This window comes from Artemia sp. Qi Xiang Cuo, chromosome 21 (assembly GCF_049724085.1).
Source record: "Artemia sp. Qi Xiang Cuo chromosome 21, ASM4972408v1, whole genome shotgun sequence".
In the NCBI taxonomy this organism is placed as follows: domain Eukaryota; kingdom Metazoa; phylum Arthropoda; class Branchiopoda; order Anostraca; family Artemiidae; genus Artemia; species Artemia sp. Qi Xiang Cuo.
Window position 1 is genome coordinate 40315578 of NC_142814.1, and position 27694 is coordinate 40343271.

Consider the following 27694-nt stretch of genomic DNA (forward strand, 5'->3'; position numbering starts at 1 on the left):
TTACTAGGGCAGAGACTTTTCAGACTACCCACTGGCAGATTTGCATATTTGTTCATTCATTGTGTTTGTTTATGCATACAGTTTTTTTTTGTTTTTCGTAGTGTTTCTTTTTGTTTTGCTTGTTGATCAGTGTTTCATAAAGGCTTACAGAATCTATACCATAAATAAATTGTTTTTATAACTAAAGCTTTATATTATCAGAAGTAACGCTATAGCGTTGCCTATAGTAAAGGCCATACGGCTCCAATGTTTTATTATTATTATTTATTTATTTTTTTCCCAGAGGTTCTTTATATGGAAGGGGTCGTCGTAAAAACTTTAAAAGGGACTCATTCGATTGAAAATTGAAAGTTCTAGTGCACCTTTTATAGTCAAAAGTGAATGGAGGGTAACTAGCCCTCCCCCATGCCCCTCATTCCCCCAAAAACATCCAATCAACATTGTAAGAAAGCCGTTGTGTTAATCGTAGTATATTTCCAGATACAAAATATGTTTTTGAGGAGGACATCCCCTACAACCCTCGGGGCAAGGGCTATAAGTTATGCCCTGGGTTCATATAAGGTTTTTTATAGAAGGCGTTGTCGTAGAAACTTCAAAAAAGGCTCATTCGATTGGAACTTCAAAGGGCTAGTGCCCTTTTTAATAGTCGAAAGTCAATGGAGGGCAACTAGCCCCCCCCCCCACGCCCATCATTCCCCCAGACACATCCAATAAAAATTTTGAGATAGTCATTTTATTAAACGTTGTTTTAAGTTCTGGACATTAGGTCTTTGAGGATGACAACTTCCCCACAGCCCTCAGGGCAAGGTTTATAAGTTATGCCCAGGGGGCATATAAGGTTTTGTAAAGACAACGTTGTCGTAGAAACTTCAGAAAGGGCTTATTTGATTGGAAATTTGAATGGCTAGTTCCCTTTTTAATAGTCGAATGTGATTATAAGGCAACTGACACGCCTTCCACGCCCACCATTCCCCAAACACATCCAATCAAAATTTTGAAATAGACATTTTGTTCAACATAATTAAAGGTCCTGGAAATTATGTGTTTGAGCAGGACACACCCCCCACAATCTTCAGGGGTAAGGGGTATAAGTTATGCCCTAGGGGCAAATATTGGTATCATGAAAGAAATGCTCGTATAAACTTCAGAGAGTGCTCATTTGATTGGAAATTGAAAGTTCTAGTTCACTTTTTAAGTGTCAAAAGATATTGGAGGGTAACCAGCTGTCCTCCCCCAAACCTTTTTTTCCCTAAATGCATCCATTAAAAATTGTAAGGTAGCCATTTTGTTCAAAATAGTTTAAAGATCACATAGCAACAATTTCGGGGTCAACACAACCCCCCATGGACCAGGGACAAGCGTTGTACTTTCTGGGGGGGATATATGTTTGTTATAGAAGGGATATTCGTGTAAAAATCGGAAAGGGCTCATTTGGTTGAAAACTAAAATTTTTCGTTCACTTTTTAAGAGTCTAAAGAGATTGAAGGGCATCTAGCCCCCCCCTCCGCACCATTTTTTTCCTCAAACCCATCCGATAAGAACTTTGAGATAGATTTTTTTTTAAATAGTTCAAAGAAGATATAACGAAAACTCCAGGGTCGAAACAGTCCCCCAGGGCCCAATGGCAGGGTGTTGTAAGTTATACCCTGGGGGAATATATGGTTCTTATTGAAGGAATGCTCGTAAAAACTTCAGAGATGGCTCATTTGATTGGAAATTGAAAGCTCTAGTTCAGTTTTTTAGAGTCAAAAGAGATTGGAGGTTAACTAGCCCCCCCCCCCCACGCCCGTTTTTCCCCAAATGCATCCAATAAAAATTTTGAGATAGTCATTAAGTTAAAAATTGCTCAAAAGTCAGATAACACAAACTCAGGTGTCGTCACAGCCCTCCAGAGCCCGGGGACAGGCGTTGTAAGTTATGCCCTGGGGCATATATTGTTCATATGAAAGGGATCCTTGTTCAAACTTCAGAGAGGACTAAAAAAATATAGTAGTTTTTAATTTTTACAATTAGCATATAAATGAGGCTATTACCAATGAAACATGTCACAAAGACAATCGATCGTTTCAATGACAAAATGTTATCTTATATCCAGTTTGAATTCGATTTATTGGTTTTACTTATATTTGAACGCAGGAAAAATCAAGAAAGGTGAAGACACACGGTAGATATATGATTTTTATTAAAATATATTATTATATAATTTACATTAAAAAAATATGTGTTTTACACCGAAACATACTGACTGTCATTGAATCTTCAGGCATATACAGAATTAGTTCAAAGGAAGGGACTGGAATAAATGTAAAAATCGATACTTAATCAATTAAAAGTAAAGAATTTGGGACTTTAGCAGGGAGGGATTTTCCTTGGAAAACTTTCCGACGGATTGGGGAACTTCTTGGGAAGGGGACGCCGGTTACCTATCTAACTTGAAGATTCCATAAATTGTCATAAATTCAGAGGATAAAGACAGGAGCTGGAATTTTTGTTCAGGAGGTGATGGTATTTCTTGGGAAGAAGAAGAAGAAGAAGAAGAAGAAGAAGAAGATTTTATTTGAATAAATCAACATAACAAAAAAACATATACCCCCAACAGAGAGCAAAGCTCGTAAAATTGGGTGTTAATAATAATAATATAAAAAAAAAACACCCTCCACCAAACACACACAATCACCAAAAAAAAAAAACACAAAAAAAATTTCCTCATCATAACAAAAGAGAGAAAGAAAAAAAACCTGGTTAAAGAAAAAAACAAAAAACATAACAAACATAAAGAAAACAAACGCTGGACAAGTGGGGCATGGAAGGCTATCCCAACATGGGTAACAAATATAAAAAAAAAATAATAATAATAATAAAAAAATTTCTATTCCACCATCACAGGTCAATACATGTATTTTAAAATGCCATATTGATATATTAAGTTCTCTTATATGTTTCAGATCTAATAAATTCAAGAAAAGAAATAATGAGAGGGTGGGGGAAGAGGTTCTACCCAACTTTCTACATTTTGCATTAGTGGAGAGGCAGAGGCTCCCCAGTTACAGAAAATATTTCCTCACGAACAATGATCTAGCGTCAGGTTCAACAAAATGTTTTGCAATTAGGTTCAATAGATTGTCAAATTAATTTTTTTTTGTAATTTTTGTACCCAAAATATATTTCTGAGGGGCCTTCTCTGAATTAATTAGTAAAAAATTAAAAAAACCCTTTTAAACCAATTATTTATTACTCCTAACAGTACTCCACTTTACTTTACCACAATCTTCCGCTTCCCTCTCCCGCAAATACGAAAATATATAGGCCTAACCAGAATTAATCCTACTTATTTTCAATGAATTTCCCATGCTTGATTTTTTCTTTAAGTTTATTCAACGACTATGGAGGAAAGCCTACGTCAATTTAGCAACGAAGAAACTCATGGATAATATTTAACTTGAGCTATATATTTGCACATTAAGAGAGAGGTTAAGTAAAGGGAGGCAGTTTTAGGAATGATATAAATAAAAATAAAAATTAAAAGAAGTTTTAAATTTTTCCATTTAGACTACATAAGGGATATTAATTAATAAACATGTATAGAGAACAATTCTTTCTCCATAGTTTGGCAGACCAATAAGAAATGAACTTACGGTATCCATTTCCATTTTTCAAAGGTTTCAATAACTGTAACTATTCTGTATAACTGTATATAGAAACTTTGAGGGACGTTTAGACTAATAGATATTAATGTAAATGAATAAATAAATCTTAAAACGAGTGAAACTTAAATTGAGTATGCAAATCAAGCTTGAATCGAATAAAAATAACTACAAACAAGAGTTTGGCTATTGCCTCACTGCAGAAGCCTAAAACCTACTGCGTCATTGGCGCTTTACTGAAAACGAAATATATTACAAATGTTTTCTTTCGTACTTAATATTGAAAATAAATATTAAAATTACAGTAAAATTTTGAACTGATGAAGTTTCAGCAATTAATATCCTTATACATCAAATATTCAGTTTAATTTATTAGTTCTTTCCAAGATTGTTCAAGACAAATATAGCTTCACTACAAACATAGTTTGGACACTCCCCCCTTCTTTAACTGTAAAAACCTAAAGCCTTCTGCGTCATTAGCGCTTCACTGAAAACGAATTACTCGTATATTAGTAGTAATCAAGGTACTATTTTGCTTACGCCCCCGTACCAAACAGGTTTTTCTGGTAGGTATAGTATGCTACCGGTCCTATAGGTAAACATTTCTACAGGGGCATTACACCTTTGCCAAGAGATTTACGCAATTTAAGGACAAGTTTTTCTGACATAGATTTCTAGATTCTGATATACAAGTTTTTTTTTTAGGTTAAATCTGTGGTTATTCATCTGTAAGTTGATTAGTAGGTTTTTTTTTTTAAACTTGGCTAATAGGTTTTTAAACCTATTACTACGAACACTACATGCATTCCATTTTTGGAACTAGGAGCGAGATTGTGTGATGCTATCAGACTGATTTCGTTTCATGGGTTCGTTAATAGAAGGACTAATGTTTTTGAAAAGGGTAATTACTTCTTTAGTTTACGAGATTTGCGAATTTTTTGCGAAAAGATATTTGCGTAAAGGTATTGCGATGGTTAAGAATGCCTCACGGGTAATTAAAGAATGGGATGCTTGCATCAACAATACAAAGAATATGCACAGATACTTAATAGATTTGACGCTTACAAGAGACATTGCTAGAAGGTATTCAATAGCTTAATTGAAAAGTAACGATAGAATGACATTGTGACTTGACCTAGCTTTACCTCGCCGATGTGGTCTGTATAATACATAAGAAACGTTTGAAATGTATTGTCAATTTAAAAAGAAATGGCTGAAAGGTGTTTTGAGGGGGTTGGGGTGCATGGAGGGTTGAGGTGCACGAGGGTTCAGTTAAAGGGGAGACAGGTGCACGGGGGTTTCGGTTATACAAGGGGGCAGTTACAAGGGGGATTCAGTTGCCCGGGGGTTGAGTTAAATGGGACTTGAGTTCCACGAGAGTAGTGCTTTGTCGTGGTTTAGCCGTGAGGTCCCTTACCACAACCCCAAAGGGCTCCGATCCCCCCCCACCCGAACCCCGAAGGAACCCCCGGTCCTCAAAGGTTCTGTATGCTCCCTAAGGGGCCGTGGCTTACCTTTTAACTTTTATATTCTCTTGATTTTCAAAGTTCTGTTTGAAGCACTCAGTTGTTTTAAGCCAGTGTGATTTTTTCTTTACATGGTGTTCGTTAAAAAAAGCGAGAATTTCTCTTAAATAAATAATTCTTATATTTTTTCCGTTCAATTGAAGGCGAGGATTTCTGTTAAATAAACAATTGTTATACCTTTTAAAATGACTTCACGGGGTTTGAGGGGGCTCTGTTTTTTTAAGCCGTTAGATTTTTTCTTTACATGGCGTTCGTTCAAAAAGCAAGTATATTCCGTGTGATTTTTTTTGGGAAGTTTAATGAATTTATTAGTTACCGAGAGCTCAATAACTCCTCCTCTCAATGACTTCCAGAGGTTTCATGACTCCTCCTCACAATGATTTCAGATGGTTTTAGGACTCATCCCCCTAGCCATAACTCCATTCAACCTTGAGCGAAGATATAAAAGTTTGATGAAGTATTTTTCTGCTTAACAACTACATTAATAACTTCCAAGATGATAGGACTTATTTTTTAATTTAATTGGGAATGAAAAGTCAAAGTCTAACATAAAGAACAAGGTATTTTGGAGGGGGTAGCTAACTTCATATATGGGATAATTTTCATTCGTCTTAGTTTTTAACGATGCTCCTTGTTTCTAGTTGAAAATGCTTATTTTTTAATTTGATTGGGAATGAAAAGTCAAATTCTAACATAAGATCAAGGTTTTTCTGAGGGGTTATCTAACTTCATATAGGTTTTAATGTCAATTCGTCTTAGTTTTTAACGATGCTCCTTATTTCTAGTTGAAAATTCTTATTTTTTAATTTAATTGGGAATGAAAAGTCAAAGTATAACATAAGATCAAGGTATTTCGGAGGGGGTAGCTAACTTCATCTACGGGATAATTTCAATTCGTCTTAGTTTTTAACGATACTCCTTATTTCTAGTTGAAAATGCCGATTTTTTAAATTTAATTGGGAATGAAAAGTCAAAGTGCCAGAATTGTTGAAATCCACTAGCTCAGTATTGGGGTCTTAGTCCACCAGCCTGAATGGTGGAAATCCACTGGCTCAGTATTAAGGTCTCAGTCCACCAGCCTGAATGGTCGAAATTCACTAGCTCAGTATTGGGGTCTTAGTCAGTGGCCATATTAGAACAATGGGGTCCGACGATCAGGGCTCTATGTATTAATACCAGACTGGTAAGTAATGTAAAAGAGCTTGGTTGGGACCCCAATGTGAAAACGGAAAACAAAAAAACAAAAAATGTATTATTGATATGTGTGTAGAGCCTGGCATGGTTACCACTAGGTGCAACAGTCTAACCGTTGACGGTTTTAGGTATCCGTGAATAAGTTCTAAGGCAAGAGTGGAAATTGGGACAAATTTTTGGAGGTGCCCACCTCACCTGCTCAGAGTCTCAGGCAAGTGACCCTAAATTTGAAAAAGTGGAAATTGGCTCAGATTTTCTAAACTGAGCTGAGACAGTGAATAGATACTCTTGGGGAAGTTATTGGAGACGCTGGGCATCCTTGAACAAGTGCTAAATTGAGAGAGGAATTTGGGACAATATTTGGGGGCACCCACCCGCCCAGAGTCTCCGTCAGTTGACCAAAAAATTAAAAAAACACACATAGACGACATACACAAAGAAACGAATCACACTCAGAGAGGACAAACACACAGAAACGACACATAGAGACGACACATACACAGAGACGATACACACACACAGAGTCAACACACACAGAGAGATGAGACACACACACAGATATGACAAACACACATAAATATGACACACACAAAGAGACTTCACACACACACAGAGAATAAATACACAGACAGGCAGCACACAGATAGAGACAACACACATACACACAGACAATCTAGACACACAGACCCAAAAAACACACACAGATATGACACAAAAAAAGAGATGACTTAACCATCGAAACGATACATACAGAGAGACGACACACACAGAGAGACGACACATAAAGAGAGACGACACACACACAGATACGACACAATCAATGTTACGAATAATACATATATACGACTCGCCATCCCAGGATTAACACCAACCCAGAAGAAAGACACAACGTGACGCCTCAAAAACAGTGAGGACAAACACACAGTAGTGACACATAGAGACGCAACCTGCACAGAGACGCTACACACACAGAGTACCCACACACAGAGAGACGAGATACGCAAACAGAAATGACGCAACAGACATAGAGACGACACACACAAAGAGATGTCACACACACACAGATACGAAATACACATAGAGACGACACACACATAGAGACAACACACACACACACACAGACAACAACCACACAGAGACGACACACACACACAGAGACGACAAACTCAAAGAGACAAAATAGAAATAGAGTCCACAGAAAAACATAGAAGAAACAACCACCCAGAAGAAACACATATAGGGCGCACACACACACAGAGACGACACACTCAAAGTGACGACTTACACATAGAGACGACACACACACAGAGACGACACAGACACAGAGACGACACACGTATAGAGACGACACGAAAACAGAGACGACACACACACATAGACAACACAACCACATATACTACACACACATACCAACGACACACTCACAGAGATGACACACACATACACAAGACACACACACACATATACCTCATACTCCTATAGATGACACAGACAGATACAATTTGAGGCAATATTTGAGGGCAACCACACGCCTAGAGTCTCCGGCTTGCGATCCAAAAATTTAAAAAACACACAGAGAAGACAGACACAAAGAGACGAATCACACACAGAGAGGACAAACACACAGAAATGACACATAGAGACGACACACACACAGAGACGATACACACACACGGAGTCAACACACACAGAGAGATGAGACACACACACAGAAATGACAAACACACATAGAGACAACACACAAACAGAGACGTCACACACACACACACAGATACGAAACACACATAGAGACAACACACACATAGAGACAACGCACACACACACACAGACAACATCCACACGGAGACAACAAACACACACACAGAGACGACACACTCAAAGTGACGACTTACCCATAGAGACGACACACACACAGAGACGACAAACACACAGAGACGACACACATAGAGAGACGACACACACACAGAGATAAGACAAACTCAAAGTGACGACTTCTACATAGAGACGACACACACACACAGAGACGACACACACACAGAGAATACAGACACCAAGAGGCTACACACACATCGATACTACAAAAACAAAGCCAAGACACAAATAGATTTCACTATCACATACATGATACACACACACAGAGTCAACACACACACACAGAGAGACGAGACCCGCACACAGAAATGACAAATCACACATAGAGACGACCCACACATAGAGACAACACAGACATAGAGATGACAGACACAAAGAAACAAAACACCCGCATAGACCACACACACAAACATTTTCAACTCACACACACATAGTACAAACACACAGATACGACACAAAAAAATATTTTAAACACACACAGAGAGGACAAACACACAGAAACGACACATAGAGACGACACATGCACAGAGACGATACACACACACAGAGTCAACACACACAGAGACGACAAGCACACAGAAACGACACACACACACACATACACAGAGACGACACACACATAGAGACAACACAGACACAGAGACGACACACACATAGAGACGACAACACAAAGAGAGACGACGTGCACACAGAGACGACACGCACACAGAGACAACACACACACACAGATACGAAACACCCACAGAGACGACACATGCACAGAGACGACACACACACACAGAGTCCACTCACACAGAGACGACACATGCACAGAGACGACACACACACACAGTCCACTCACACCAGTCAACCAGACGGGTTTTTGACACGACACACCAAAAGCGCCATAGTGAGAGAGATATCCAAAAAGTTGGGTTAAAATATATTCACTTATAGTTGCGGGGCACTCTTATTTGAACTAGTTTAACCTAACTGTTTTGATATATATCGAACGATTTCTCTGTTTGTGTGTGGTGTCAAAAACCCGTCTGGTTGAAAAAGTGGAGTTTTAGTGCTGGTCACTTTTTTGCAATGTGTAGGAATCTGTGGGGAATCCCCGCTCGTTTGGAAAGGTGCCAAGGAAAGGCAAGTGATTCGTCTCTTTGTGTCTGTCGTCTCTGTGTGTTTGTCCTCTATCTGTTTGAGTGGACTCTGTGTGTGTGTGTTTTCTCTGTGCGTGTGTAGTATATCTGGGTGTTTCGTATATGTTTTTGTGTGTTGTGTCTGTGTGTTTGTCATCTCTGTGTGAGTGTCGTCTCTCTTTGTGGTGTCGTCTGTATTTGTGTGTCGTCTCTGTGTCTGTGGTGTATCTATATGTGTGTCGTATCGGTGTTTGTGTGTTTGTATCATGTCTGTGTGAGAGTAGTCTATATATGTGTGGACTCTGTGTGTGTGTATCTGCTCTGTGCAGTTGTAGTCTCTATCTGTCTGGTCTGTTTGTTTTTAAGCTCTGTGTTTGATTCGTCTCTTTTTGTCTGTCGTCTGTGTGTGTCTGTCCTCTGTGTGTGTGAGTGGACTCTGTGTGTGTGTCGTGTCTGTGGGTGTTTTGTATCTGTGTGTCTGTCATCTCTATGCCTGTGTTGTCTCTTTGTGTGTGTCGTCTCTATGTGTGTTTTGTCATTTCTGTGTGCGTGTCTCGTCTCTCTGTGTGTGTGTTGACTCTGTGTGTGTATCGTCTATGTGAAATTTTTATCTCTAAGTTTCTTGTCTGTGTGTTTTTCCTCTGTATGTGTGTTTAGTCTATTTTTTTATGTCGTGTCTGTGTGTTTGTCGTATCTGTGTGTGTGTCGTCTTTATGTATAAGTCGTCACTTTTAGTGTGTCGTCTCTGTGTGTGTGTCGTCTCTCTATGTGTGTCTTCTCTTTGTGTTTGTCGTATATGTGTGTGTGTCGTCTCTATATGTAAGTCGTCACTTTGTGTGTGAAGTAACTGTGTGTGTGTTTGTTGTCTCTGTGTGGATGTTGTCTGTGTGTGTGTGTGCGTTGTCTCTATGTGTGTGTTGTCTCTATGTGTGTGTCGTATCTGTGTGTGTGTGTGACCTCTCTTTGTGTGTGTCGTCTCTATGTGTGTTTGTCATTTCTGTGTGTGTGTCTCATCTCTCTCTGTGTGTGGACTCTGTGTGTGTGTATCATCTCTGTGTCTATTTCGTCTCTATGTGTCGTTTATGTGTGTTTGTCCTCTCTGTGTGTGATTCGTCTCTTTGTGTCTGTCGTCTCTGTGTGTTTTTTAAATTGTTAGATTACAAGCCGGAGACTCTGGGCGGGTGGTTGCCCTCAAATATTGTCTCAATTCGTATCTGTCTGTGTCATCTCTATGTCTGTGTTGTCTATATCTGTGTGTCGTCTCTGTGTGTGTGTCTCCTGTCTCTGTTTTTGTCCTCTCTGTGCGTGTTTAGTTGATTTGTGTGTTTCGTATCTGTGTGTGTGTTGTCTGTGTGTGTGAGTCATCTCGGTGTGAGGTCTCGTATCTCGATGTTGGCCGTCTCGGTGTGTGTGTTAGCACTGTGTGTGTGTCTTCACTATGGGTATGCCGTCTCATTGTTTGAGTCGACTCTGTGTGTGTGTCGTCTCTCTATGTGAGACGTCTCTGTGTGTTTGTCGTCTCTGTGTGTGTGTCTTCTCTAGTTGTATTTCGTATATTTTAGATTGTCGTATCTGTGTGTGTGTGTCTTCTCTGTGTGGCTTTCGTATCTGTGTGTGTGTGTGTTGTCTCTATGTGTTTGTCGTCTCTATGTGTGTTTCGTATCCATGTGTGTGTGACGTCTCTTTGTGTGTGTCGTCTCTATGTGTGTTTTGTCATTTCTGTGTGCGTGTCTCGTCTCTCTGTGTATGTTGACTCTGTGTTTGTGTATCGTCTCTGTGAATGTGTCCTCTCTATGTGTCTGGTCTGTGTGTGTGTCCTCTCTGTGTGTGATTAGTCTCTTTTTGTCTGTCGTCTCTGTGGGTTTGTCGTCTCTGTGTGTGTGTCGTCTCTATGTATAAGTCGTCACTTTGAGTGTGTCGTCTCTGTGTGTGTGTCGTCTCTCTATGTGTGTCGCCGCTGTGTGTTTGTATTCTCTGTGTTTGTGTAGTCTCTATGTGTAAGTAGTCTCTTTGTGTTTTTAGTATATGTGTGTGTGTTTTTCGTCTGTGTGTGTATTTGGTCTCTGTGTGTGTGTGTGTGTGTGTGTTGTCTCTAAGTTGGTTTTGTATCTCTGTGAGTTTCGTATCTGTGTGTGTGTGTGACGTCTCTTTGTAAGTGTCGTCTCTATGTGTGTTCGTCATTTCTGTGTGTGTGTCTCATCTCTCTGTGTGTGTTGACTCAGTGTGTGTGTATCGTCTCTGTGTTTGTATCGTCTCTATGTGTCGTTTCTGTATGTTTGTCCTCTCTGTGTGGGATTCGTCTCTTTGTGTCTGTCGTCTCTGTGTATTTTTTAAATTTTTGGGTCACCTGCCGGAGAGTCTGGGCGGGTGGGTGCCCCCAAATATTGTCCCAAATTCCTCTCTCAATTTAGCACTTGTTCAAGGATGCCCAGCGTCTCCAATAACTTTCCCAATAGTATCTATTCATTGTCTCAGCTCAGTTTAGAAAATCTGAGCCAATTTCCACTTTTTCAAATTTAGGGTCACTTGCCTGAGACTCTGAACAGGTGAGGTGGGCACCTCCAAAAATTTGTCCCAATTTCCACTAGTACCTGAGGACCTAGTTACGGAGACCTAACACCATCAACGGTCAGACTCGTGCCCCACTCGTTAACTATGATAGGCTCTACACACATATCAATAATACATTTTTTGTTTTTTGTGAGCAATTTTCACAAGGGATTCCCAACCGAGCTCTTTTCCACTGCTTAGCATTCAGGTCTTGACAAATAAAGCCCAGATAGTCGGACCCCAACGCTCCAATCTGAACACTGACTAAGACCCCAATTCTGAGCTAGTAAATTTCGACCATTCAGGGTGGTGGACTAAGACCCCAATTCTGAGCTAGTGAATTTCCACCATTCAGGCTGGTGGACTAAGACCCCAATTCTGAGCTAGTGGATTTTGACCATTCAGGCTGGTGGACTGGGATCCCAATACTGAGCCAGTGGATTTCCACCATTCAAGCTGGTGGACAAAGACCCCAATACTGAGCTAGTGGATTTCAACCATTTTGGCATTTTGACTTTTCATTCCCAATTAAATTAAAAAAATAGGCATTTTCAACTAGAAATATGGAGCATCGTTAAAAACTAAGACGAATGGAAATTATCCCGTATATGAAGTGAGTTATCCCCTCCGAAATAACTTGTTCTTTATGTTAGAATTTGACTTCTCATTCCACTTTAGTTAAAAAATAATAATTTTCAACCAGAAATAAAGGAGCATCGTTAAAACCTGAGCTGAATGGATACTTTCCTGTAGATTAAGTGAGATACCCCCCTCCGAGATACCTTTTTATTTATGTTAGTCTTTTGCTGTTAATTAATAATTAAAATGACCAATTATAGTTTTCTACTATAAATAATGAACATCGTATAAATCTATGATGAATTGAAACCATACCGTAGATGAAGTTTCCTACCCCCTCCGAAATACCTTTTTCTTTATATTAGACTTTGACTTTTCATGCCTAATTAAATTAAAAAATAAGTCCTATCATCTTGGAAGCTATTAATGTAGTTGTTAAGCAGAAAAATACTTCATCAAACTTTTATATCTTCGCTCAAGGTTGAATGGAGTTATGGCTAGGGGGATGAGTCCTAAAACCATCTGAATTCATTGTGAGCAGGAGTCATAAAACCCCTGGAAGTCATTGAGGGGGGGGGAGTCATTGAACTCTCGGTAACTAATAAATTCATTAAACTCCCCAAAAAAAATCACACAGAATATCCTCGCTTTTTGAACAAACACCATGTAAAGAAAAAATCAAACGGCTTAAAACAACAGAGCCCCCTCAAACCCCGTGAAGTCATTTTAAATGGTATAACAATTATTTATTTAACAGCTAAGACCCCAATACTGAGCTAGTGGATTTCAACCATTCTGGCACTTTGACTTTTCATTCCCAATTAAATTAAAAAAATAAGCATTTTTAACTAGAAATAAGGAGCATCGTTAAAAACTAAGACGAATGGAAATTATCCCATAGATGAAGTTAGCTACCCCCTCCGAAATACCTTGTTCTTTATGTTAGACTTTGACTTTTCATTCCCAATTAAATTAAAAAATAAGCATTTTCAACTAGAAATAAGGAGAATCGTTAAAAACTAAGACGAATGGAAATTATCCCGTATATGAAGTGAGCTACCCCCTCCAAAATATCTTGTTCTTTATGTTAGAATTTGACTTTTCATTCCAATTAAATTAAAAAATATGCATTTTGAACTAGAAATATGGATCATCGTTAAAAACTAGGACGATTTTAAATCATCCTGTATATGAAGTGAGTTACCCCCTCCTAATTATCTTGTTCTTTATGTTAGACTTTGACTTTTCATCCCCAATTAAATTAAAAAATAAGTCCTATCATCTTGGAAGTTATTAATGTAGTTGTTAAGCAGAAAAATACTTCATCAAACTTTTATATCTTCGCTCAAGGTTGAATGGAGTTATGACTAGGGGGATGAGTCCTAAAACCATCTGAATTCATTGTGAGGAGGAGTCATAAAACCCCTGGAATTCATTGAGAGGAGGAGTCATTGAACTCTTGGTAACTATTAAATTTATTAAACTTCCCAGAAAAATCACCTGGAATATCCTCGCTTTTTGAACGAACACCATGTAAAGAAAAAATCAAACGGCTTAAAACAACAGAGCCCCCTCAAACCCCGTGAAGTCATTTTAAAAGGTATAACAATTATTTATTTAACAGAAATCCTCACCTTCAATTGAACGGAAAAAATAAAAGAATTATTTATTTAACAGAAATTCTCGCTTTTTTGAACGAACACCATGTAAAGAAAAAATCACACTGGCTTAAAACAACAGAGTCCTTCAAACGGAACTTTGAAAATCAAGAGAATGTAAAAGTTACAAGTTAAACCACGGCCCCTTGGGGAGCCTTGAGACCCTTTGCGGCCGGGGGGGTTCCTTCGGGGTGGGGGTGGGGGGATTGGAGCCCTTTGGGGTTGTGGTAAGGGACCTCACGGCTAAACCACGACAAAGCACTACTCTCGTGGAACTCAATTCCCATTTAACTCAACCCCCGTGCAACTGAATCCCCCTTGTAACTGAACCCCTGTATAACCGAAACCCCCGTGCAACTGTATCCCTTTTAACTGAACCCTCGTGCAACTCAACCCTCCATGCAACCCATCCCCCTCAAAACACTTTTCAGCCATTTCTTTTTAAATTGACAATACTTTTCAAACGTTACTTATGTATTATACAGACCACATCGGCGAGGTAAAGCTAGGTCACGTCACAATGTCATTCTATCGTTACTTTTCAATTAAGCTATTGAATACCTTCTAGCAATGTCTCTTGTAAGCGTCAAATCTATTAAGTATCTGTGCATATTCTTTGTATTGTTGATGCAAGCATCCCATTCTTTAATTACCCGTGAGGCATTCTTAACCATCGCAATACCTTTACGCAAATATCTTTTCGCAAAAAAATCGCAAATCTCGTAAACTATAGAAGTAATTACCCTTTTCAAAAACATTAGTCCTTCTATTAACGAACCCATGAAATGAAATCAGTCTGATAGCATCACACAATCTCGCTCCTAGTTCCAAAAATGGAATGCATGTAGCGTTCGTAGTAATAGGTTTAAAAACCTGTTAGCCAAGTTTAAAAAAAAAACCCTACTAATCAACTTACAGATGAATGACCACGGATTTAACCTAAAAAAAAACTTGTATATCATGAACTAGAAATCTACGTCAGAAAAACTTGTCCTTAAATTGCGTAAATCTCTTGGCAAAGGTGTAATGCCCCTGTAGAAATGTTTACCTATAGGACCGGTAGCATACTATACCTACCAGAAAAACCTGTTTGGTACGGGGGCGCAAGCAAAATAGTTACTTGGTTACTACTAATATTACAAATTTATTCTTTTCCAGTTCTTACAGCATTGAAAATGAAAATAAAAATTACAGCGAAAACAAAATCTTGAACTGATGGATCTTTCAACAATTAATATCATTATATATCTAATATTCAATTTTTACTGTTCAAGACTCATATAGTTTTCAGCAAAGCGCCAATGACGTAGTAGGTTTTAGGCTTCTGCAGTGATGCGATACCCAAACTCTTGTTGGTAGTTATTTTTATTTGATCCAAACTTGATTTGCATATTCAATTTAAGTTTCACTCGTTTTAAGATTTTTTTATTCATTTACTTTAAAATCTATTGTATGTTTATTTGCATTGATTGTTTTTTTAATTTCTGTTCGTTTTAAGTTTCATTTATACTTCAATAGCAAAAAAATTTTTCCTTTTAAGCTTGATTTTCATATTCAATCTAAGCATTACTCGCATTAATATCTATTGATTAATTTATATTATTACTTGTCGTAGGTTTTTGATATGATTGTTTATTTAATTCTGTTCGTTTTGGGTTTCATTTATTCTTTAATAGTAATTTCTGGTCGTTTCAAGTTTTAATTTTAACAGGTATTTGTATCTGCTAAACATCAGTTTAAAACGGCCTTTACTTTTCTTTGAAAAACTTATTTTTCGGAAAGTTTTTTTTTAATTAATATTTTGAAAAGGACTGAAGTATCTACCTCTCTTCACTTCCCATAAAAGGGCATTGACCTTGAATGAACTTGGACAGATTCCTATTTGTCAGATATTCTGCTGCATGTTAATGAAAACACCCCCCAGTAGAGGGCGTGTATCCAATCCAGGACGAACAAGATCACAGCCAATCAGAGGGCTATATTACTAACTATACAAGACCACACCCTCTTTCTTGACCAATCAGAGAGCTAGAAATACTGGGTTAAGTGACATCAGAGCAGACTCCCTGGAATTTCCGTATTGAATTTACGTAATTTCTATTATGACACAATTTTCCCATGAGACTTTGTTTATATTGATCGCGCTTCGAGGCTAAGGTAAGAGTTCATTTAAAAGCATTGTGGAACACACATCAGATAGAATGGATGATTTAGATGATATTGCAAGGCAAATTTATACCGTAAGTGTTGTTTATAAATAATTAATTGAGATATTACATGGTAGATTTTTACCAAATCATATTATTGGCATACGAATAAAGTGCATATACCACTCAATGCCTTTTTTATGCTTTTTCCGAATATAATAATAGTTTTTTTTGTCGGAAATGAATTTTAGCCCCCACCCCTCTACATATATACCAACTCAGGGTATATATTTGCGCATTAGGGGGTGGTGTTGCGTAAAGAAAATATTATTTTTAACCCAGCTAGCATTTTTTCTGTAGACACATTAATTTATTTTCTACTAGGCTAGCTTTTGAAAATGTCGTTTGGTATAAATTTTAGGCCTATATGCTGAGGGTGTGTTATCAAGCTTATATATCTAATTTTAAGCCTATATGCCGGAACTGTGTTATCAAGCCTTCATATCTAAATGCCCCTTTTTTCTAGAGCTTATAACATTTTTGAAAGTTATGTTATGGGTCTTTAGCCTACCTCGCTATCTAAATTCGGAAATTTAAATCCCTTAATTCTGGGTTTTTTTCTTCTCTGTTTTTTTTTCATTTGCCCTCGTCTTTTTTTAGAAACATAATTTCTATAATATCGACAGAATTTTATGCTATATTATGGCTTTTTTGTCTCAGAAAACATGGTACTATTGCATTATATAACACACAAAAGAAGTCAATTTTGGTTAATGCTAATGAAATAAAATAGGATGAAAATAGAATAGTTTAGAAACAAGTTTGGGCTATATATTTGCATATTAGGGGGTATAGCATAACATATATTAAATACGTAACCTAACCTAGGTACATCCCCCCCCAAAAAAAAGAGGGGGTGTATAATATATGGGAAGAGTTTGCTTTTTCACTACACTTTGTATGCATTTTTCTATACATGAAAAAAACTATAATCTTTTTTTTTTAAGGATAATTTTGAAGAATATGTCCCTCCCGCCATCAAAAAGGCTCGAATTGAGGATGAGAACAACTAACGCCCTACAGTAATTAAATACATTGGACCTGCGACGGCCTATATACAAGGCATGAATACACTGGCCTTTATGCAAGAAGAAAGCAAATTGATAATGAATATGATGGCATTGCAAGGAACAAATAAAGTGAGTTTTAAATTTTATCGATATTTTCCCTAATGATTTTTTCTCCCAAACGAGAATACATCTTGCTTGGTTCGTACACATTTTCTTATTCTAATACCCTGTTTGAGATCAAGTATTATGACCGATTAAATCAGAAAATGTAGTATTTTAATGATAAGATAAGAGATGATAGTTAAACAGTCTGTCTTTATCTCAGAACTGACTTGGCCTAATGTGTGCATCCTTAACCGTAAACAAGTACGTGCAGTGCGACTATTTTCCAAAAGTTTATTAAAAGAAAGCATATGATGCATGAATTTAATCGACACTGGGAAAAAATAAATGTAATTTAAAATGACGTTAAAAAGTCAGTAGTTCAATTTTGTTTGAGACTTACAAATATTTTTATTATTTTTTGGTCGTTCAGGTAATTAAGTTTCTTAGAAAACTGTTTCTGTTCTGATGCAGAAAAGATACTTTTCGAGTACTTATATTCAATGATTCCTATTCTTTGAAACCTTGAAATATACGCACATCTATTTTATTGCTAATAGAGTTGAAGAACTTGAAAACAAAATGTTAATTATTGTTCTCCACGGTGCTTCATCTACATCCGGATTACACAATATGCCTGTAATGCTAATTTATATTTCAATATGATAACTAAACAGTTCGTCTTTATCTAAGAACTGTCATGGCCTGATGTCTGCATCATTAACCTTAAACATGTGTTTTTTGTGTTATTATTTTTAAAATTTTATTAAAAGAAAAAATATGATGAATTAAGTTAATCGACACTGGGGAAAAAAATAAATGTAATTTAAAACGACGTTAAAAAGTTAGTAGTTCAATTTTGTTTGACACTTACAAATATTTTCATCATTTTTTGGTCGTTCAGGTAATTAGGTTTCTTAGAAAACTGTTTCCGTTCTGATGCAGAAAAGGTACTTTTCGAGTGCTTATATTCAATGATTCTTATTTTTTGAAACCTTGAAATATACCCACTTTTATTTTATCGCTATAATGAAAATAGGAAGACGCCCCTTTGCCATATTTGGAAAAAGCATGGGCGCAGTTTAAGCATTTTGATTAGGGGACAGTAGGGGAGGGGAGAGGACATTGTTTATATGCTGGAATTGAAATACCTCTTTTACACTTTTCATTTAGCTATTCAACCCTGAGATAGTAAACAAATTAGGGAATCAAATCTGAAGGCTATCAATATAGGCTGATTAAGTTATCGCTTTACAAATACATTAGTAGCTGTAATTGAAAGGCCATGTTACCTCTCATAACCGCCAATGTGTCAACAATGGACTATTGACTCCTTTACTTTTAATTCAATTTTCTTTTTTTTTAAAAAAGGTGATTTATACACTATGAAAATAAGTGTCTATTTTCTTTATAGGTTAGAACGGATTCATCACTACCCTCACCCCACCTGAAGAAACAAGTCATGAATTATATGATCGCATTGACGAAACGGTTCCAATTGAAGAACCAATGCAATTTCGTGACGCCGTTGAAACACCACCACATATCAGTGAACGGTACGGTAAATTTTTACGGGAGTGTTTGGTAGTGATAATTTAGATGGAACACCTGCTGACATTATTAACGACACAGAATGGGCAGATAATTTGTTAGGAGAATATTTCAGTGTTGATAATAATTCTTTAGATGTAGTCGCTAGTACAGTTGAACAATGCAAAGAAGTTAGCTCAGAACAAGATTTGCTAGGGAGCAATTTACCTTGGCTGAGCCCTAACACAAGACAAATTTTAGATAATTTTAGTCTTGAGTTGAACGAGAACCCTTTCCCCTCAGATTTAATGAATTTAATTGAAGAAGAAAATAAATTCGCTTGGATTGATTTGCATAGTCCAAACGCATTAGAGGGTATGATAAGCGAACTGGGAGATTTCACTCCACACGCCAACCCCATTGTTGAAAAACGTGGGGGAGGTGGGATAGGTAGTGATGATATACAATTCTCAGCGCTACCGGAATTTCAACAAACAAATTCAATTCTGAATGCAATAGACGTTTTTACTGTACCCTTTGGCGATCCGTTTAATACACTGATGACAGGGAATATAATAAGCGACCCTATAAATATTATTCATGAATATGCGGAGGGAATTCGTGAACTTCTTGAACACCGAATTCAACTGTGGGGGGGGGGCGGGACAGCATTAAGGCCTCAATTGTTTTAAAAATATTTTATTTAAATGAAATTCACGGTGAGGTCTATGACCATTATATGCACACTGAAATTTTGATGCTGTACCCTCATTTGGAGAATTATGAGAACGTCTTCATGCATTGGGTCGACAATGCTGTTACACATCAGGACAATTATAATGAAAATGGTAGTGGTTCAGTTGTTTTATTTGTTAAAAACTTAAGTGTAAATATATGTAAATTTAAAAAAGATTTTATTTTAAGAGCGGATGGAGGGGCGGGAGAGAGGTCTTTAGTTTTAAAATATCATCTTGATTTAGAAGGATGCAAGGGTGTCCAACGAATCTGTTTTGAAACAGGGCAAAAGTGTTTCATGTACGCATTCCTCATATCGGCTTTCCGACCTCTAAAAGAAAAAGCTACAAAGAAAAGTTTGGCCGTGCATGGAAAAGAAGGATCTGATTTTCCCAGTGAAGCTTTCACTTGTTTAACCCATAAATTTCCCGTGACACTCAAAGGAATAGATATTTTGAACGGGCAAATGTGCATTTAAAGATTGCTGTTACAGTGCCACAGTCCGAAACAGAATGTGAAGAGGGTGTGCGTTCTCATAAAAAGGGAGTAATGTTTTTAGGAAGGGCCCAATCGATTGAATCTGTGAAACACTGGGTTTGGCTGTTGTACACACCACCTTGTGAACCTAATTCAATCGGCCATTTCAACCCATTTACTGACATTAGTAGAGTTCTGGGAGGGGGTAAGGAATTTGGGGTATGTTCCTATTGCCCAATGTGTTTGTTTAGATTTCTTAGGGAATTAAAGCTACAAAATCACATGAAACACTGCAAAAGACACGGTTATTAATCGATGGAGACAGTTGGTGGTGACTGGGCAATTTTACGATTTAAAAATCTCCAGAATACACTTATGCAAAGTGAAAAAATAATGATTAGACTGTGAGGCCAAGCTCACAAATGTGAACGACGTCAAATATCCAAATCGTATCAAAGAACATCAAGCTTATGCAGTTTCCTATGCCCATGCGCAGAGAGACAGCAGTAACACTATGTGCCTCTTATAAATAGTTGAGATATTGGACGAATAAGATTGCATGACCAAAGCATTGACTAAACTAATTGTCACAGCAAATGGTGCAATTTCTCGTTTGAGACACACACACTGCCCAATGATACTATCAGCAGAGGATCGCCTAGCCATTAAAAATAAGAAAATATGTTGGGTATGTAAGGGGGAATTTAAAGAGGGGACTAAGGGGAAACGGACTAGGGGATAAAAACTAAAGGAGGAAGGGGAAAGTCCGCGACCACGAACATTTATGGCAGGAAATATCATCAGGGGGTAATAATTTTCTTGGCGTAGTACATCAATCGTGCAGTGTAAATGTGAGCCAGCAGTATTTTATACCAGTTTTCATTCATAATTCAAATTACGATTTCAAATTTATTTTACCGGCTTTGGCACGTATGCACAGGGAGGGGGTTGCAGATAGCTCATGGTTAAATAACTCATTTACTCATAATATTATATCCAAATCTGCTGAAAAGTTGTTGCTTTTAGAGTTCAAATGGCAGACAGTGGATAATGGGCATACGTGTTGGAATAGAATCCGTTTCTTATATTCTTATGGTTTTTTCCTCTAGGCTCTCAGCCAACTAATTCAAGTGCAGAAAAGTGACAATTTTGATAGTTTCCCTCTGCTTAAACAGCGCTTTCCCGACAATGAAATATATGACTTACTGACGTGTAATGGCGTATATGCATATGTTTATTACAACTCTGGCGCAAGGTTAAGTGAGGAGAAACTCCCCCCTCCTTATTCTATAATTCACTTGCCGATAGTGATTGCACTGCCGATGACTATGAATTGCCAAGAGGGTATGGGCTAAGGGGGGCAGTAAAAATGGCTGGGATTATTGTAGAATGTACTTGGCAAGTGATGTGTTAACTCTTTTAGATATTGTCAGCAAGAACAAAGACCAAATTTATTCAGAATTCGGGCTAGACATTGGCTATTATTTTTCAGCACCACACCTCGTGATGGACTTAATTCTAAAAATCAGTAGGGAGGAAATAAGTCTAATCACAAATATGGATCAACACTTATCATAGGCAGTGCGCTACTGCTGCCTAAGAAAAGAACCATGTGGGCACAATGTGTGTTTTTCCATACCCGGGCACTTCGTATCAAAGGAGTTGTAATAGAAACTTTGAAAAGGGCTCATTCGATTGGAAATTGGAGTGGCTAGTGCCCTTTTAATAGTCGAAAGTGATTGGAGGGCAATTAGCCCCCCACCCATGCCCATCATTCCCCCAAACACATCCAATCAAAATTTTTAGATATCCATTTTGTTCAGCGTAGTTTATTTCCACATAGAAAATATGTTTTTGAGGAGGACACTCCCCAACAACCCTCAGGGCAAGGGTTTTAAGTTATGTCCTGGGGTATATAAAGTTTCTATGGAAGGCGTTGTCATAGTAAGTTCAAAACGCGCTTATTTGATTGGAAATTCAAAGGGCTAGTGCCCTTTTTAATAGTCGAAAGTTATTGGAGGGCAACAAGCCTCCCCCCACGTCCATCATTCACCCAAACACATCCAATCAAAATTTTGACATAGCCAGTTTGTTTAGTGTAGAATACTTGGTTTTCAGATAGAAAATATGTTTTTGAGAAGGACACTCCCCCAAAACCCTCAGGGAAAGGATTTTAATTTATGCCCTGAGGGCCTATGAGGTATTTATAGAAGGCGTTGTCGTAGAAACTTCAAAAAAGCTAATTCGATTGGAAACTCAAAGGGGTAGTGCCCTTTTTAATAGTCGAAAGTGATTGGAGGGCAAATAGCCCCCCCCCTCCACATCCATTATTTTCCCAACCACATCCAAACAAAATTTTGAGATAGCCCTTTTGTTCAGCGTAGTTGATTTGCACATGGAAATCATGTTTTTGAGGAGGGCACTCCCCCACACCCCTCAGGGCAAGGGTTTTAAGTTATGCCCTGGTGGCATATAATATTTTTAAAGAAGGTGTTGTCGTAGAAACTTCAAAAACAGCTCATTCGATTGGAAATTCAAAGGAATAGTGCCTGTTTAATAGTCGAAAGTGATTGGAGGGCAACTAGCCCCCCCTCCCCCACGCCCATCATTCCTTTAAACACATCCAATAAAAATTTTGAGATAGCCATTTTGTTCAGCGTAGTTGATTTACAGATAGAAAATATGTTTTCGAGGAGGATCCTCCGCCACGGCCCTCAGGGCAAGGGTTTTAAGTTATGTCCTGTGGGCATATAAGGTTATATAGAAGGCGTTGTTGTAGAAACACATACACATAGATTTTATTACAGATTTTTTTTGCGAATGGTATCAAGTTTTCCATTTCAGGTCAACTAGAGGAGGTATGAAACTAAGTTAAACAGTACTATTTGTGTCCAGATTTTTAAAAAGGTGTATGTTGTTAAAAAAAGCTGAAAACTTTTCTCCAGCATACAAATAGTAGGCCAAACCTTAAAGTCTTAAAAAACGAAAAGATTTAAAGTGTTATTTTCTTTTTCCCTGAAAAGTCTTTGTCAATACAAAACGAACAGAAATTAATTAAAAAAACTTTTTCCACGAAATAAGTTTTTCAAAGAAAAGTAAAGAACTCCATTAAACAAAAATGAGCAAAAATAAAATCAAATAACCTGCCAAGCTCGAAACTACCATAAATCAGCATCGATAAATAAATGAAACCCAAAACGAACAGAAATTACAATAAATTATCGATTCAAACTCAAAACGAGCAGAAATTAACATAAGTTGGGTGCAAAACCCCTATGCCTTCCCAAGGCCAGAACAAAATTTGCACTTTACGGAAAAAAACCAATGAATGTTCATTGTCAGTTTAATATACATATACTGATATTTAGTAATCAAAATGTTAAAATTATTTGATTTATTAAGTTATAAAAGTAAAAAAAATTATGTTTTTTTTAGTAAACTTTTTACTTCAAGATGCACCTCGTCACGTGGACAAACTTAGACCGTTTCGTGAGAGACCCACCGCCGTCAATATCAATGATTCACACTCCCCCCCCCAAAAAAAGGAAAAATCTCCTCAAGATTCTGCAGCAACAACAACAGCGCAATCAAAAGAGAAGGAATTGAATTCAATAGTGACATCAATTGGAAACCTTCTTCCACGCACCTATCGGGAACAGAGTAAAAGAGTATTAACATATCTGATGTTGGAAAGTGGTGATGATTATCAACTTGAAGTCGATACCACTGGGAAACGAATTATAATTCAGGGAAAAAGTTATAATTTACTGGATTTAATTTGTGATATGGTTACAAATCGTAAAGGACTTTTATCATTTGACAATAATCTATACAACTTTCTAAATACGTCATACTTCCCCAAAAGTCTTATTGGCAATAAGCAAATTCTAAAGAAACTAAGGGAATATAGTAGGGGTGTCAGCCCTCTAACAACGCCAACAACAATTAAAAAAGAAAAAGAAGACTAAGAAGATTTTAAATCAATCTTGCACTCCTAGTAGCAGCACTCCTAGTACTCCTAGCACTCCTAGTAGCAGCAATGATTTGATAACACCAATGATGATGGCTAGACAAAAGCGAAGACGTATTGATATCAACTCAACGTCACAAGCACCACCCTCCAGTGTGCAAAAGTATAGTGGCTATTACACTACGTGTTTGCGTTCAAAATGGATGAAGTTTTAAAACATGTCTAAGAAAATATTGGTAGAATGGGAAGTCAAAGTTCACCCACAACACTTTCTAAAGTTGCCTCTGACGTCGATGGCAACAGCAGCACTTAAAAAATGCAAAAGAGTATTTTGAAAATGAACCGAGTTTCACTCTACCTCGGAATCGCAGACTTCGTGGCAAACAATATCGACAAACTAAAGCCTTTTTCCCTCTGCATATAATCCCAACAGATCTTTTAACTCTAGATGAGATTCAAAAACGTCATAATGCACCCTAAAAATATATTCTAGTGCTCAATCAGTTTCTTTAGTCACTTTGCATATGCCATTCCATTGCGAACAAAGAGAGGTGTTGAAGTTGCTCAGGCTTTAGAAAGTATTCTTGAACAAGATAACTACAGAAAAATTCAAAGTGATCGAGGTAGCGAATTCGTTAATCCGAATATGCAAAAATTTATATTGAAATATAATACAAAGCTCTATCATAGTCACTGTCCAATAAAGGCTGCATTGGCTGAACGATTGATAAGAAAGATTCTTCTACTAAGTTCGAGATATGATACGCTGAAAAATACTGCTGCTTTTATTCACTATTTATATAAATCATGCAAATATATAACCAACGACCTCATTGATCTCTGTCCAGTGTTAGTCCCTCAGGAAGTTCATTGTAGTAAAAATATATTTGTCACTTTTCTTAAACAATATTCCAGTGAAAAGAAAACAACAAAAAATGTGAAGAAAAAATTCAATGTTGGCGATACTGTTCGAATTAATAGAACCAGAAATGTTTTTGAAAAGGGCAATTATTTATGGTCCACTGAACTTTTTAAAGTGTCCAAAATCCTAGACACCGAACCCACGACATATCGTCGGTGAGACACCAAATATGATGAGGTCCTCAGCAGTTTTTATGAATATAACCTACAAAAAGTTAGAAACAGTAGTGAAATTTATCAAATTGAAAAGATATTAAAGAGCCGTACTCGCAGGGGCAAGAGACAGTTGCTTGTTCGTCGGCTAGGATACAACTCTGATTTTGATTTTTGGGTTGCAGTTGAAGATATTAACAATGCCCAATGATTTCTATGTGACATTCATGTCCAATGTTTTCGACCCTCTCTACAATATTTTGAATAAAACAAGTGATTTTTGGACGAAACTCTTTCCCACCCTCAAACTTGACGGTGCATATAAAGTGGCTCTTGTTGACTGAATTGTCAAAAATAGCTATGATATCCTGAGCAAAGATCTCAAATATGATATAAATTAGACCCTATGATTGCCCGCCAGCCGTAAGCGAACAACATAAAATTCAATTTATCAATTGGTTGGATTATACATATGTTGAATTACCATACGGGGAAATCACTTGTATGAATGATTTATGTCGTTCTATCAATAAAAGAATTTCCGCTCGTAAAAAAGGATCCTTTCAGTCCAACTCTTCAAAGGAAGAGGGCAAGATCTACATTAGTTCACCCATTGACAGTGCAAAGATTATTTTCAGTGATAATCTAAAAGATGTTCTTGGCTTTAAACTTAATATAATCAATGGTAAAAGTGCCGGAAACCCTAATGTTATTTTGGCTGCCTATCCGCCTGCATTCTCCATGGACACTTATATATTTCTTGATGCTTCGTTTGTTGAAACATCCTGAGTTGGCAATATCAATGTTCCCCTCCTAAGAGTTCTTGAACGAAAAACCAATCAAGATCATATTCTTCATTACTATATAAAGCATCTTCAGTATATCCCCGTAAACACTTCCTATTTGGAACTCTGCCAGTTAACACTAAGAACTGAATTAGGTGAACCTCTAGCAATATCTAAAGGTTTGTCTGTGATTAAATGCATGTTTGACCCATCGTTGTCGGTGTTCAAAACAAACAAGATGTCTAAAAGAAAAGTGGTATTCATTTGTCCTAATATTGACTGCTACGTTAATACTCTTGGCCCAAGACAACTGGGTAATGGAATGAACTATTACAAAGGTTGTTCACCAATGTCTGGCTATGGACTTGGCAGTTGGCTTGCTAAGCTGTTTCGCTCTGCACTACCTCTGGCTAAAAAATATATAGTACCGGCTGCGACAGATTTTGCATCCTCTACACTATATGATTGGGGCTCTGACAGGGATTTTAAAAAAAGTACTTCGGAAAATCTTAGGTCCAGTGCGCGAACCCTTGGCGAGCAATTGAAATCTCCACAAAATGGAAAAGGTTTAAAAAGGTCGAGAAACAGTGCATCACTCATCAGTCTCTACTCAGGTCGGAAACAAAATACATCACCCCTGTCAAAGAAAAGAAGGAAAAAGACGACACGTACAATAAACAGAAGAAGAAGCCCCAGGAAGAGAATTGTTAGATCGAAACTGGATTTCTTTTCATAGACTGAACAATGGTATATCTAACGCATAAGGATTCTCAATCTTCAATCACTTCATCTTTAAATCTATTCAATTCAGAAAATGTTGATGTGAGTGTCAAAACATGGACACAATGAACCAATTTATCCACAACAACCGCTCTCCGATAATATCCACTTTCAAATTTATTCCAATTAAGACTAATTTATGGACATACCTTCGAAATTTTTACATTAACATACTATAGTCAAGAAATCTGAAAACGGAATGCCAATTTGAGCTGATGGAACATACTATGGAATTTGTACATTACATATTATATTTCAACCAATCAGTGTTTACATAAATGACACATTGGTGAACAAAAGCAACAATCTCTCAAATTATACAAGCTATATGCAGTTCATGTTAACAACGACCAAGTCATACAAGAAATTGCGAGGCATCTTCAATAGTTTTGAATATATTACAGATACAGATCCACTTAAAAATACTACAACTAGTGAATCACATCTAGTTAGAAAAATATATCATGAGATATTTAATATACCCCAGTGGCTACCACCAAATATTAAAGTGGATATAAAATTGACACTTGCTCCATCCAATTCCATTTTACGAAAGAAACTTCCTGCCAATCCTGATGTAACTCTCCCCCACCTCGGCAATACTAAATGTACGAAAGCAGCAGGTTATGAGTTCCGTTGCTTTGGCAGTGGAAAAACTGAGAACCATTGAAATAATATTAAACTACTTGTTCCTCATACAATCACTAATCAACGTCATATTGCCACAGCCTCGCGCACCTTCACCTACTCATCCTTTATCAATGGCGAAATTCCATCAACATTAGCATTGGCATTTGTAAAAAGTGCTAGCGCAGTAGGTTCATGGATTGGCTGCCCACATAAATCTGAGATGTTTGGGCTTTCATCTCTTGTGTGTAAA

The 27694-nt window shown here is 37.4% G+C and overlaps 1 protein-coding gene across 1 annotated transcript in view; it reads right to left on the bottom strand.

Annotated features, from left to right (window-relative positions):
* yl (Putative vitellogenin receptor yl) overlaps window positions 1–27694 on the bottom strand; it is a 492935-nt gene that overhangs the window by 277082 nt on the left and 188159 nt on the right. The window lies entirely within an intron of this gene.